The sequence below is a fragment of the Salvia hispanica genome, unplaced genomic scaffold (assembly GCF_023119035.1).
Source record: "Salvia hispanica cultivar TCC Black 2014 unplaced genomic scaffold, UniMelb_Shisp_WGS_1.0 HiC_scaffold_349, whole genome shotgun sequence".
NCBI classification, from domain to species: Eukaryota; Viridiplantae; Streptophyta; class Magnoliopsida; order Lamiales; family Lamiaceae; genus Salvia; species Salvia hispanica.
In genome coordinates this window covers 101,057-114,860 of record NW_025952079.1, presented here as the reverse complement: position 1 = coordinate 114,860, position 13,804 = coordinate 101,057, and the positions used below count along the sequence as shown (strand labels likewise).

At 31.8% G+C, this 13,804-nt stretch overlaps 1 pseudogene; it reads left to right on the top strand.

The window, feature by feature from the left end:
• The first annotated feature begins 532 nt into the window (after positions 1 to 532).
• LOC125199012 lies at positions 533 to 12,963 on the top strand (annotated as a pseudogene).
• The last annotated feature ends 841 nt before the right edge of the window (positions 12,964 to 13,804 follow it).

The following is a 13,804-nucleotide window of genomic DNA, read 5'->3' as shown; positions in this document are numbered from 1 at the left end:
AAGTAACCGTGCCAGTCTCTTAGCTCCAAAAGCAAATGCACTTCGTATTCTGAAAAAGTTACCTGGAAATAGACAGCGTATCATTTCCATGAAATTATAATGAGTCAGGAAAACGAATATCAATACATTGCTAACTGTTGGAGGCCATCATTGTACACAAACCAGTACTTGATCGGTTTTGTGTCAATAATTGTGCACCAGGAGAAAATACAAAATAGAAAACATTGCAAGATAAAGTCTAGCTGCATACAAAACCATTCTGGAAAAGAGCTCCATCATTATATGAACTGAGTATTATGTAATTTTGCAAAAGCAACCTCATTTATAGCACCACTTTAAAATTGAATATAGCAAGACTACAAAAAGAACTCTGCATTTCCCAAAAACCTGACATGGGAAGCATCATGATGAGCGCTGCACATAATCTGCGACAGCATTCCTTCGCCCCCAGATAGCTGGTTGGGTTGAATGCAGGCAATGAGCTCTGCAGTCCGCTTCTCCGCTTATCCACCGCTCTGTATCCAGGGCACGCATGACGGGCCCTGCCCAGGTAAGAGCCCATTGGGCAATGGCTCAACTGTCTCTGCCCATCCTTCCTGTTCTCCCATACACTATCACCTTCTCTAAACCAGAACTAATAATACTTATACCAACAAAACAAGGACCACCAATTTCTTTTCAGATATATATTGGCCAAACTTACTCAACCCACCAACAAAAATGCAACTTGAAGCAACAAAAACGGACCTTTTCTCCTGAATCTAACCCTAATGTGGAAAGAAGCACCAGTAGGCGTCCCAAATTTATGATACATATACTGATAATACTCAGAAAAATTGCAATAAATGGTATGATTAAACAAGAAATTCAATACCGTTCTTCCCCGAAAGATATACTATTACTTAAAGAAACACCCAAGACCCAACCTAAAAGCTAAAAAGGGGACAAAATTGATCAACTAATCTGAAACCAAACCTAATTGAAACCCGGTTTCTAAAAAATCCGGCAATGCCGAGGATAATTCCAATTACACCAATCAATATTCCTTTCCAGAAAAAAAGGAAGTACAAGATCGCAATTTTTAGAAGACGGATGAAAAATGATTGGGGTATTAGTTTCTATTCTGGCGAAGTGTGAAGGGGTGAAAAAATTGGGATTTTTCAGGAGGAGAAGATGTTGAACCTTATTTGACGTTGTGAGGAATTTGATTTTTTTGAGTGTGTGGAAATGGGGGAGCAATTTTTTTGGGAAAATGATGACGAGAAAAAGAACTAAAGATAGAAACAAGAATTAATAATATGATTGGAGATATGTTATTCCACACTCGGAAATAGTAAAATTAATTGTGCCAATAAATAACTACCTTTATAAATATAATACTCTTTTCCTTCTCTATTTTACACTTTTTTAAAAACTACCTTTATAAATATAATACTCTCTCCTTCTCTATTTTACACTTTTTGTTTTATCTCAGACTAAGAGTCTTAGTCCATTTTTTTCACTATAAAATATATAAATTTTATATTCCACTAATTTATTTTACTTTATTTTATTATAAATTTAATATACTTTTATATAAGTGTCCCCATATTTTACTAATTTATTCATTTAATTTTTTCACATTTCTTTAAATCATACCCAAAATAAATAGGACTTTTATTATAAGACCGGGGGAAGTTGATAACAGTCTTTATAAAAATTCTTGATTTAGTGGAGTACTTGGTACTACTAGTAATTTATAAAAGTTGGGAGAAGCCCTAGTTGTATGCGGACTGAGAGTTTTGCTGCTTGGGCCTAGCCTTTTAAAATACTATGGTACATTTTTTTATAGGAGTAATATTTATATCATCACATTTCAATCAATAAGATGGCTTGAGTGGTACCTATATTATGGTTCTTAATTGCGTAAAATTGTATTGTTAGGTATTCTGTTTTTCTTTCCTTTTAAGGTTGCACCTAAATTTGTAGTTAGAAATTTCGTTGATACTATAATATTCAACATATGACTTAGATAGGGATTCAATTAGCCAAGTAACTCGTGGTGTCCGAATACCAAATTAAATTTATAGGGTTAGGAAGTAGAAAATTTATAGATAAAATCAAAACCCGATTAGCCATCCGATTAACCCGACTCGCTAGGGCGGACCGAAAACTCATAATTTGATCCGGGAAACCCAAAAAAAAATTTTATTATTCTATTTTTTTACTCAAAATTGACACTTCATCAATTAATTTTAATTAAAAATATAACTTTCAATTTTATAATTAAATATACAAATTATATATTGAATTTTTATTAATATAATAATTGATAAATAAATTAAAAACTTCAAATTCACTAAAAAAATATATTTAAATTTCTAAAACATACATTAAAATTCCTGAAATATCTCGATATTAGTATTTGATCATGTTTATGATTGAGTTTAAGCATATATCTCAAATATATCATAATTAAATATTTTTCATTGTATGAATATTAGTAATTTTAATCCTTATTTATTGGATTGATCGCATATTAATATTATCGGTAGCAACCCGATTAACTTCTGGGCTAGCCGAAACCCGAGCTTTTAGAGTTAGGAGTCGAACCTTTTAACCGAAAGAAATCACAACTGATTAGCCGCTTCGATTGACGCAATCCCAATAGGATTGGCTCAAATCCACCAGTGGCCCGATTGACATCCTACTTCTAGATAAGATATGAATCGTGGTGCTCTTCATTAACAAATGCTACATTTCATTAAGTAGGTCAATGACAAATGCTACTTAATACTCAATTTAATACATTATATACTCTTAGAAAAATTTAAAATGATATCATTGTCTAGCAAGTACTCCTCCCTTTGACTACAAACTACATGTATTTTCAGAGCATAACTAGATAATATATTGGGGAACACTTAATGGTGTGTTTGTTTCCTTCATATTTAAAATGATCAGATGAATGAATATTATGTTAGTATTTTAATATAATTTTTAAAACCATATGCTCTTTTAACATTATCAAATGTTTTAATTATTGGATCATTGCAAAGTGTGGTTCTCGTATAGCCACAACATAGTGCAGTAAATCATCTTTTAATTCATGTTTTTGTCTTATAACTTTGATTTGTTGTTATATTAATTTTATTTTGATAAAAAAATTGTTTGACCTATTGTCATTTAATGTTGTTAAGATCCAATACTAGGGTTTTCTAATGTGTTATTTTTTTTTTTCCGATACGACTAGTGGCTTAAATCGATAGTTTCACTTTCACCGAATCACTTATCTATCTGATTTTCAAAATATTAATAAAGCTTGAAGTTATGCATTAAAACTTCAATGATTTTTTACGTGCATTGTTTTTGCATTTATAATTATTTTTGCTCTCTAAATTGTATATTTTACAAATTGCATAATCTTATACATTTCCTTTTGCATTTTTTATATCAGACTTGGATCTTGGATTCATTTAAATTTATATGTGGATAGATCAATAGATCCACATAATTCAAAGAATATCAGAAAATATTGTCTTATAATCTAGTATCTTATTGTTGTGCTACAAGATACAATTTCGTCGCACAATTGATTTTAGAAATTAACAAAAATAGATTTATGCCATTTAAATGTTGAATTTTGTACAACATAATATATGATATTGGGCCTATTGTTAATATGCAACAGATTATATGAATTTGGGCCTATTGTTAAGTTGTCATAGTTCATTAACTTACTATAGTACTCCCAATGTAGTATATAGTAGGGGTCCTAAGAATTTAGGCTGCCGTTTATCATGCGAATTTAATTATGACTAGAAGGAATTGAATTATAATTCAATTCCAAATTCTATGTTTGGTAAAATAAGAATCGACATGTTTGATAAATATCACACAACACACATTTCAAAATTTTCACACACTACACACATTTCACACACTACACACATTTTACACACTACACACACTACACATTTCACATTTGGGTCGTCTACACACATTTCACACACATTTCATTACACATTTCACACATTGGGTCGTCTAAGTACATTTCACACACATTTCACTACACACACTACAAATTCATACATTTCACACACTACACACATTTCATACATTGGAGTCGTCTAGGTACATTGCACACATTTCACTACACACATACACACTTTACATATACACACATTTCACACATTTTTTTAATTAAATTTTTTTAAATTTTTTAAAAACTTTTTTTTTTAAAAAAAATTTATTTTTTATTTTTTTTGTCAACTACATATACAATTCATGTCAACTACACATCAAATGTCAACAACTTTATGCAATAAATATTTTTTGACATGAATTGTACATATAGTTGACATGAATTGTATATATAGTTGACATGGATTGTATCCAACTACCCATAGTTGACATTATAAGTGTGTAGTTGAACATAATGTGATGTAGTTGACATGGATTGATACACATATTGACATTATACTGTGTAGTTGACATGAATCGTGTATGTAGTTGACATGGATTGTACACAAAGTTGACATTATACGTGTGTAGTTGACATGAATTGTATATGTAGTGAAAAATTAAAAAATTATATTTTTTTAAAAAAATTAAAAAAAATTATAAAAATAAAAAAAATAAAAAATAAATATTAAATTAAAAATTAAAAAAAATATTTATTGAATAAAATATACCATGATATTACCATTCTCGCCCTCCAATATGTGTAGTGTGTGTAGTGTGTGAAAAATTTGTAGTGTGTGAAATGTGTGTAGTGTTTGAAATGTGTGAAATGTGTGATGTGTAGTGTGTGAAATGTGTGTAATGTGTGAAAAAGTGTAGCGTGTGTAGTGTGTTAAATATGTGTAGTGTGTGAAATTTGTATAGTGTGTGAAATGTAAGTAGTGTGTGAAAAAGTGTAGTGTGTGAAATGTTGACAAACTCGCATTTTAGTGTCATGATTGGTGTGTTGATATGCTTAATTGTTGAGTTTTTGTGCTCAAAATGGTTATTTCCTCTAATTACTATATGTTTTGGAGTTCACGTGTTTGTTGAGTGTCTTAGACAAAATGGGCAAAAATGGGGTGCAAGAGGGTCTTGGACCGGGTGAGGTTTTGTCGAGAAAAGCCACCCGAGCGGGTGGAATTTAAAAAACTGCGCAATTCCGAGAGAGCTCGGAAGAAGTCCCACCCGACAGGTGGCACAATTTGGCCTGCGAATTCAGAGATAGAAAGAGTCTACCGCGGGTGATTTTCAGTACAACAATCCGCCGGCGGGTACGTATTTCGGCGATTTTTTATTGTGAAATGCGATTTTAGAAGAGGAGAATAAGAAAGAAAAGCTAGAAGAACTCGCATTCTCTACCGCAGTGAAACTAACCACTTCTACTCAGCCTCTTGGAAGAAGATTGAAGATTAACCTCAGCCGATTGTACTCCGTATCATGTTTTCCATTGTTTTCTTTAGTTTAGACTTGTTTTCTTCCATGAATATGAGTAGCTAAACTTCTTATGTGAATTCTTGGTGAAGATCATTGATTCATAGTTTTAATCCAATTAATTTCATTTTTATCTAGCTCTTGTAATTGTTTGGTTTATTCTTGTTTTTCATGTCAATTGCTTGATCACCAATTGGTAGTGTAGGTTTCTTAGAGTAATGGGGAGGTGAAATAATTAATGCGGAAATAGGAATAATTACACCTTAATTAAATAAAACTCGGGAGAGTTGAGATTAGAGTGGTTCATTAATCTAATCGATCATTGGGAGTTAAGTCCTAGAATTAGAAGGGGACTTCAATTGTTACATTTAATGCAGGTTTCTCACCTTGGGAAAGGTTAAATTCATATATGTGATTGATTCAACAATTCGGAGACTTTAAATGGTAATTGAATGTCGGTTGAGTTAGGTATGAGTTGTTTTCGGATCATATGATTCTGCATATTTCTCATCTATGTGAAACCTTTGCTTCTTTGTTCTCTTGTTTAAGTGTTTTTCTTTTAATCTTTGATTTATATGCTTTTAGTAGTGTTAGTTTCAAACCAAAAATCGGATCGTCTGGATAGTAGTTGAAATTTGTTCATGGTACTTAGGTTTACACTAAATTGTCTGTAGGATACGATATAATCTTGCTTGTTGTTTTCTACGATAACCTTTGTACATTAACGGGTATTATTTGGGTAAAATAAAGTTGAGTCAAATGTGTGAAGTGTGTGTAGTGTGTGTAAATATATGAAATGTGTGTAGTGTGAAAAATGTGTAGTGTGTGAAATGTGTGTAGTGTGTGAAATGTATGTAGTGTGTGAAAAAGTGTAGTTTTGTAGTGTGTGAAATGTGTGTAGTGTGTGAAATGTATGTAGTGTGTGAAAAAAGTGTAGTGTGTGAAGTTTGAGAAATGTGTGTAGTGTGTGAAATGTATGTAGTGTGTGAAAAAAGTGTAGTGTGTGAAATGTGTAGTGTGTGAAAATGTGTAGTGTGTGAAATGTGTGTAGTGTGTGTAGTGTGTGTGGTGTGTGAAATATGTGAAATGTGTGTAGTATGTGAAATGTGTCGGTGTGTGAAATGTGTGTAGTGTGTGAAAATGTGTAGTGTGTGAATATTTAGAATTCCACTACTTTTGATATGAAATTCAAATTGTGGAATTGGAGGATTTGGAATTGAATTGAATTGGAATTCAATTCCAAATCAATAATTATGTTGAAAATGAGCAAAGAGGAGGTTGATAAACTGAACAAAGATAATAATCCGTGGTAGCAACCAAAAGCAAGCTACCAGGATAAAGATGAGGAGATGAGGCTATGGGATATTGTAGCTTTGTGATTAATTGGAGCTAGCATCACCATACTAGTCGTAAGTCTATTGCGTTTCTTTAAATTCTTGTATCTTTTGCTTCTTTACTTTCGTTAATTTGAGAATTATTTGCGTTCGACAAAGGGGAGAAGGAGTAGGGCGGGGCAAGTTTTAGAAGATATGCGACTAGTGTTTTAATATGAGTTTTAAATCTTAGGTGGGAAGTTTGATCCATTTATATATTTTGAAAGTAAATAAGAAAAGAAGTTGATAAATGGAGAAAAACCAAAAAAAAATCTTATTCTAAAAAATCCATTTACCTCAATATCATATTTTCAAAGTCAACCAATTGAGACTCACATTTGGAATTTGTCAGCACATTAAAGGCCTTAAAACGAAGATGGATAACTTTTGCAAGTTTGGTAAATTAAGGATTTACATTTTACCTAATACTATCATAATATGGCGACAATATATTCTTCATCCATGTGAAATTCCTTTGAGGGTAGTAACATATCGACACGTTTTCTCATGCCTAATAGATATGCTCTGTAACTTGGGTTAATTCCTTAATAAAGCATGATATGAAATGTCTCTTCTTTTTTACTTGATACAGTGTAATGATATTTCTCCACTCAAAAGTCAAAATCACCTTCATTTAATGTATATTTGTTGTCTCTAAGATTTGAGATTTCAAAAAATTAATTTTATTGCGCACTTGATGGTACGGGCTTTCGTCCTCACAAATATTGATAATTTTATAGCTATGAAAAATATACTTTACAATGTATACTTTATAGTGGTGTTGCTTAGACCATCTCCAACCATTCCACTAAACTCAAACCTATTTTAGTATAAATCTCACACTAAATATTGATTTTGCTCCAATCATTTACATTAGATTATGTTTTTATTAGTTGTTGTAATTTTAATTATTAGTCTTCTATTTTTAGTTTATGTATTTGGTTTATCTTTCTCTATTTTAGAATTTCTATATTATGCGTCGTTTTAATTACTAATGTTTAACTATTTTTTTTATATTTGATAGCATATTTTATTTGAATATATTAATGTCCGTATAGTATTTAATTAACTAATAAAATAATTGTTTTCATACTATATGTACGATTAGTAATTAAACTATATAGTAAAATTGGGTTATGTAGTATAAAAGTGACTGCTCTTTGTATTATAAATAATAGTATATCTTTTTAAGTATATTAAATAATATAATATTAATATGAGCCAGCCCATTATTTAATAACTAAATCAAATATTAATAAGATTAGAATATTAGGTTAATTCACAGTTTCATATTCTCCAAGCCGCTCTCTATTCGCTGAAAGTTTTTTCTCTGTATTTTAATTTTTCTTTCTTCACTTTTTCTATTTTGATAAATATAAATTGATTTGGACTTGAATGCAATAACTCAAACTATGAATAGTATTTTTGTTATACTTTTAGTGCAAACCTAAAGATAGATATTTTTTCTTCAAAAACCTATAATGGGATTGGTTTTGCAGTAAGTTTGAGTTTTGTGTAAATGGTTGGAACATCAAATCACTATTTAGCGAGACGCATACCAAATCGAGCTTCTCAGCTTAGCTGAATACTGGGATGCCCAACGACACGATAAATTAATGGCATTAACCAAAGTTCAAATCTAAATAACAAATATATACCAAAAGAATAAAAGCATATACTTTCATATGTGCTAAACCTTTACACGTGTTATGACGTGGATGTATTTGCTATAGATCTAGAAAATTTTCTACAGTCAACTAAGTAAGCCAACATTAGTCAAATCTCAATCTCAAGTGGAAAATATCTGCAACTATAAACTGTTTAATCCATCTAACAAAAATCACCATATTTAAACAAAGCAAATTTGAGATATATTCTTCTAAGTACATATATAGAAAAATGACAACTAATATGCAATTATGATATTGTAACACACAACCCATACATAGTAGTAATATGCTTTTACCTATTTAACATAATCATATGATCATGTCGAATCTGTCATTAGAAAAATATGCCATGGAACTCATTTATCAACTTTTAAGTATTTATTTTTTATAAATGTCATTAATAAAAAAATATCTTATTTTGGACGACTACATACGGGTTTTAATGAAAATTGGTAATGTAAGAGATACTGGAAAAAAAATGAATAAAATATGGAAGAGAGGTGAAGTGGCGAAAGTATGAGAAGAACTTTCCGTTTTAGAAATGATATTTTTTTTGGGACTCCAAAAATAAAAGTGGTATATTTTTGTGGATGGATAGAATATTTTTTTTCATAAATGCCGTTATAACATCGTCAAGTTTATCATATACTCCTAATAGTTAAATTCATACATACGCGCTTACATATATATTGCACAAAACAATACTCACTGACGGTTTGCAAGATTATATATATCAGGTAAATATGTATATATTGTGTTTGGTTCTGAATTGAATCTCACAACTCAATACTAAATGAATAATCATATCTAATTAGTCATCGCCATTCTATCTAACTAAAATAATCTCAATACTCAATCTTGAACTACATCCCGTAATTATTTTGTTTAACAAATCGACAGCCACACCTCAAGTATTGTGGTATCAGTCATAATACAAACATAACGATGAGTGGAACTTTAATCCCTCACTGAGAGGAAGGGCGTCCCTATTAATATTTTTTTTTTGCATTGGTCACTAAACAATATGATAATTAAATAAAATTCACCAAAAAACCAAGAGGGCGACAAGTGTCCTATAGACTTGGTCAAATATACTTCCCAAGTTGGAGCAACCCCACGACGAGTGACAAGTGTTCCATGCAAGGATTGCAACTACACTCAACAACCAAAGTAAAGAGACAAACTACATTAGGCCCCATGAATGCAAAAGGCTTGCCCAAATCACATGAAACCTAACTTTCTTGATAAACAAAGTAATGCAATTGGCCAAAGGGAAAAAGAGCTAGGGCGCATAATAATCAATTCTATCATCATTTGTGGTTCTTGATTCCTTATCCTCAAACCCTTTGTACCAATACTAGAATGCCTCGGTGAATTATTGTCTTAGTTGCCTTTCTTATTTTTTTTTGCCCCTTGTCCAGGATTCGATTTGGATAGGGGTGGCGAAAGCAATTCTGCTGGTTCAAGATCTGATTTTAACAAATTGTTGTTTTCATACTCGCCCTGCATCCCGATACTGATACCCGCTGTGTCCGATCCGATCTTGACAATCCTAATAAAAATTTGAAAACTAATCAACCGCTGTCAATGTTCCTAATTTACTTTATTAATATCGATGGTAAACGTTGAATAGATTGAGAATAAAAGTTGGGAACACCTATCTAGTTGTGAGTTTTCAATCAGATGTCGTTAATATATAAATGTTTAAAAGAATCTAGATAGATTTCCTTTTGTTCCACCTTAATAAAGCGATTTCATTTTCTCACTCATTTTGAAAAAATAATAATAGAAATACTCTTCTACATTATTATCTCTCTTACTTTATTTTTCCTCAAATTCTAACTATATATTTTTAATTTTTCAAAATGAGTGCGTATAAGGCTATTATTATTTAACTATTTACTTGTTTTTTCTCCACTTTAACTATTTGAAACACGTCTATTAATATGGAACTAGAAGTATTAAGATAATATGCTAATACTATTAAAAACTGGTATTATCGGATCTAACGGATACCTATCAGGATAATGCAGATATCTACACCGTAAACTCTAAAACGCATTACCGATCCCTACTGCTTTCTCAAGCTTTCGCTCAGAATGAAGCACAAAACCCTAGGGTGGATCGAAATTAATTACCCATTACCCGCTACTCATTTTGCCACCACTAGATTTGGATGATTTTTATATTTTGTAATTTTATTATGAGTCATGTGAACGAATGGGGTCAAGTTTTATTTTTGTAATTTGTCGGACATAACTCGATATTTTGCATATGATGCCAAATCTAATAATCTATATATTACCATCTACTATTAATAGGCATGTTTTTGTCATTTTCGTTTCATCCACAGAAATTTGCTATATTATGTTTTTCATAAATTACTATAACGATGTTAGACCCATTCTTGTATTAATAATATTATAATTTTTCGTCTATTTCTATTTTATTAGTATAATTTACTAATTTTATACAACTTCATTCATCATAAAAAATTTAATTTTTTTTTATTTTAATCCATCCCATAAAATTAGTCCATATCTATATTTGTTATTACTATGTTTTTATTTTTCAAAATGTGAGCCCCATTCTGCATGAACAAAATTTCAATTATCTTTTCTTTCTACATTTCTTTTATTTTACCAATTTACATTAATAATTATGCAGTTTTCAAGGCCCATATTTTTTTTTTGGGCGAGTAATTATTAAAATAAGTGAAGTCAATGGTCAAAAGAATCGTTGTAAATGGAGTTTTAAGATATCGATCGGTATCTCACAAGAAATACCAGTAGTAATATTTTTCTTTAAATACTTATAACATAAAATTCCAGTATGTGATAAAAATCTTTTGTAATTATGTGGAAGTGACTAGAAAAGCCATCCATTAACCAATAAGAGAATCCGATTGTTCGTCCATCCAAATAATTTTGTTGAATAAAGGTGGTGTCAGTGTCACGATCCATAAATGTCAAATGGTTGAGATAAAAACATTTTGTAAAGATAATTTAGTTAAATTTAGTTTAGTGAATGTAGAGCGCTTTTGGTGATCAAGTGGTGGTGGGGCGGGTCGGTGCTAGCTGACGAAGACTCCCATTAAATATTAGAGTTAGATGCATGCACTCACCCTTTGCTAATCCCTTTTTCCAACCCCCCAAAATCGATTCTTCAACTTTTTTGTTGATTGAGTTTCTTGATTCTTGAATTTGGGAAAAATGGATGCAGTGTGTGTGAGTAGGTACCACAGCCACCAGCCCAGCGACCATCAGTGCTCTTCTTGGTGATGAACCACATCAAGGCGCCAGTTGACATTGTAATTTTCTCACCTAGCACGTGTTGGTGTGTGTTTTTGGGGATTGTTTTAGACTTTTAGCTGTGAATTTGCTTTTGTCTTTGGATTTCTTTTTTCTTGAAATTTACTATTATTTGATGTGAAAAGATTTGAGTGAGATCAAAGATGTGGGCTTTGATCAAAACTTATGGAATTTTAGCTTTGATGGTGAATTTAGATCTTCCATTGTCAATTCTCAAGATTATAAGGGGAAAAGGTCAAATCTTTAAGGAGATATGTGGGATTTGATCAAAACTTATGGTTTGACTGTAATTTTAGCTTTGATGATGAATTTAAGGTGAAAAGCTCAAATTTTTAGTGGGGGAGGGGTCTCTGTTTGGGTGTTAGATTATCTTAATTTAAAATTTAGGGATTTGGTTTTGTTGGCTATTTGAATCCTTTATGTTTAGAATGGGAAGAAAAGGGTGAAAATAGCCTCAGCTCTTTATTTTTATGTGAATAGATGCAATTCATCTTGTACATAGTTAGACGGCTTCCAAATTGAATTAGGTATGACTTCTATGTATTCGTTTAGGTTTGGTCGTTGGTTAGAGATTCGATCAGCCACAAAAGTACAAGCCCTTTGTTAGCCGGTGCATTGTGCAAGGTGATCTGAAGATTGGAAGTGTTCGAGAGGTAAATGTGAAGTCAGGGGCTCCTGCAACGACGAGCACCGAGAGGTTGGAAATGCTCGATGATCAAGAACACATACTTGGGGTCAAGTTTGTTGGTGGTGATCACAGACTTAAGGTAACAATCTTGTTCTTTTTTTATTTATCATGTTTTGGAGTATGTGACCCAAGGGTAGTTTGATAGTAGCTCGATCGATAAGAACCTTCAATATTCGGAGATTAGTAGATTGATCAAAATGCTTAAAAACTGCGGGATATTGCAGAACTACTCATCGATAATCACAGTCCATCCCGATGTAATTGATGGGAGGGTGGGGACAAAAGTGATCGAATCTTTTGTTGTGGATGTGCTGGATGGGAATACTCAAGCGAAACATGCTACTTTGTGAAAGCCCTGATCAACTGCAACCTCAAGTCTTTGGCTGATGTCTCAGAGAGAATGGCGATGAGAGGATTAGTTTCAACCAGCCAGCCACCCAGTCTTCGTTGATAATAAAATGCAGACGGCGCCATTTCAAGAAGGCCTTCTTGTTGTGCCTCTGTATGTTTTTGATGGAGCAAGTTATTGTTAGCAGATGAAGAATCATCCATGTACAAAGCATCTCCCTGCTATTTGCAAATGGCTGGGTAGATGTATATGTATATATGTGTTATGTGGAGTACATGTTTTGTGCTTCTATTTAGAGGTGAGTTTTGTCAATTTGCACTTTCATTTAGTTGTAAACTTGTAGGTGGAGATGAAATGCTTGGATCAACTATTACTATTAGTATCGTTTTCTTTGACTAGTTTGTCTTGTTTCTTCATTTTTGGGTTATCCATTGTTTAAGAACTACTTTATCGTTTGACCACTAACAAATTTATAAATATGGATTTAGAATTCTTCAGAAAATAGATCGAAAGCAATACTTTGTTTATTTTGTTAATAATTTGAAATAATTAATAGCTGAACTGAAGCCCTTAAGAATAACCATAGTGAAACAAACTCAAATATATACTCTAAAAACATAGTACTCCTATATATAGACTTCAATAGAATAGGATAAATATTGATTTAAGTTTAATTAAATTCTGATTAATTTTATACAGTTTGAAATTCAAATATTTAACTTTAATTTTTTATATATTTTATTCATATCGAAATGTGATCTTTTGATGCTTTCTGATTTGGTAACAACAATTGGTGTTTGGTAAGCATCCCATGATTTGTTTTCAGATGCTAGATGATAACATGTTCATCAGCAACACATACTCTCGTTCCAACTTGAAGAGTTGTTTTGCAGCAATCTCTCCCTGGTGAGGCTACCATGGGTTCAACAAGATCCAATAATAGCGCCCCGTTGAATCAGGCTCTATTGGCATCTGACACATGAAATCCCATGCTTCAT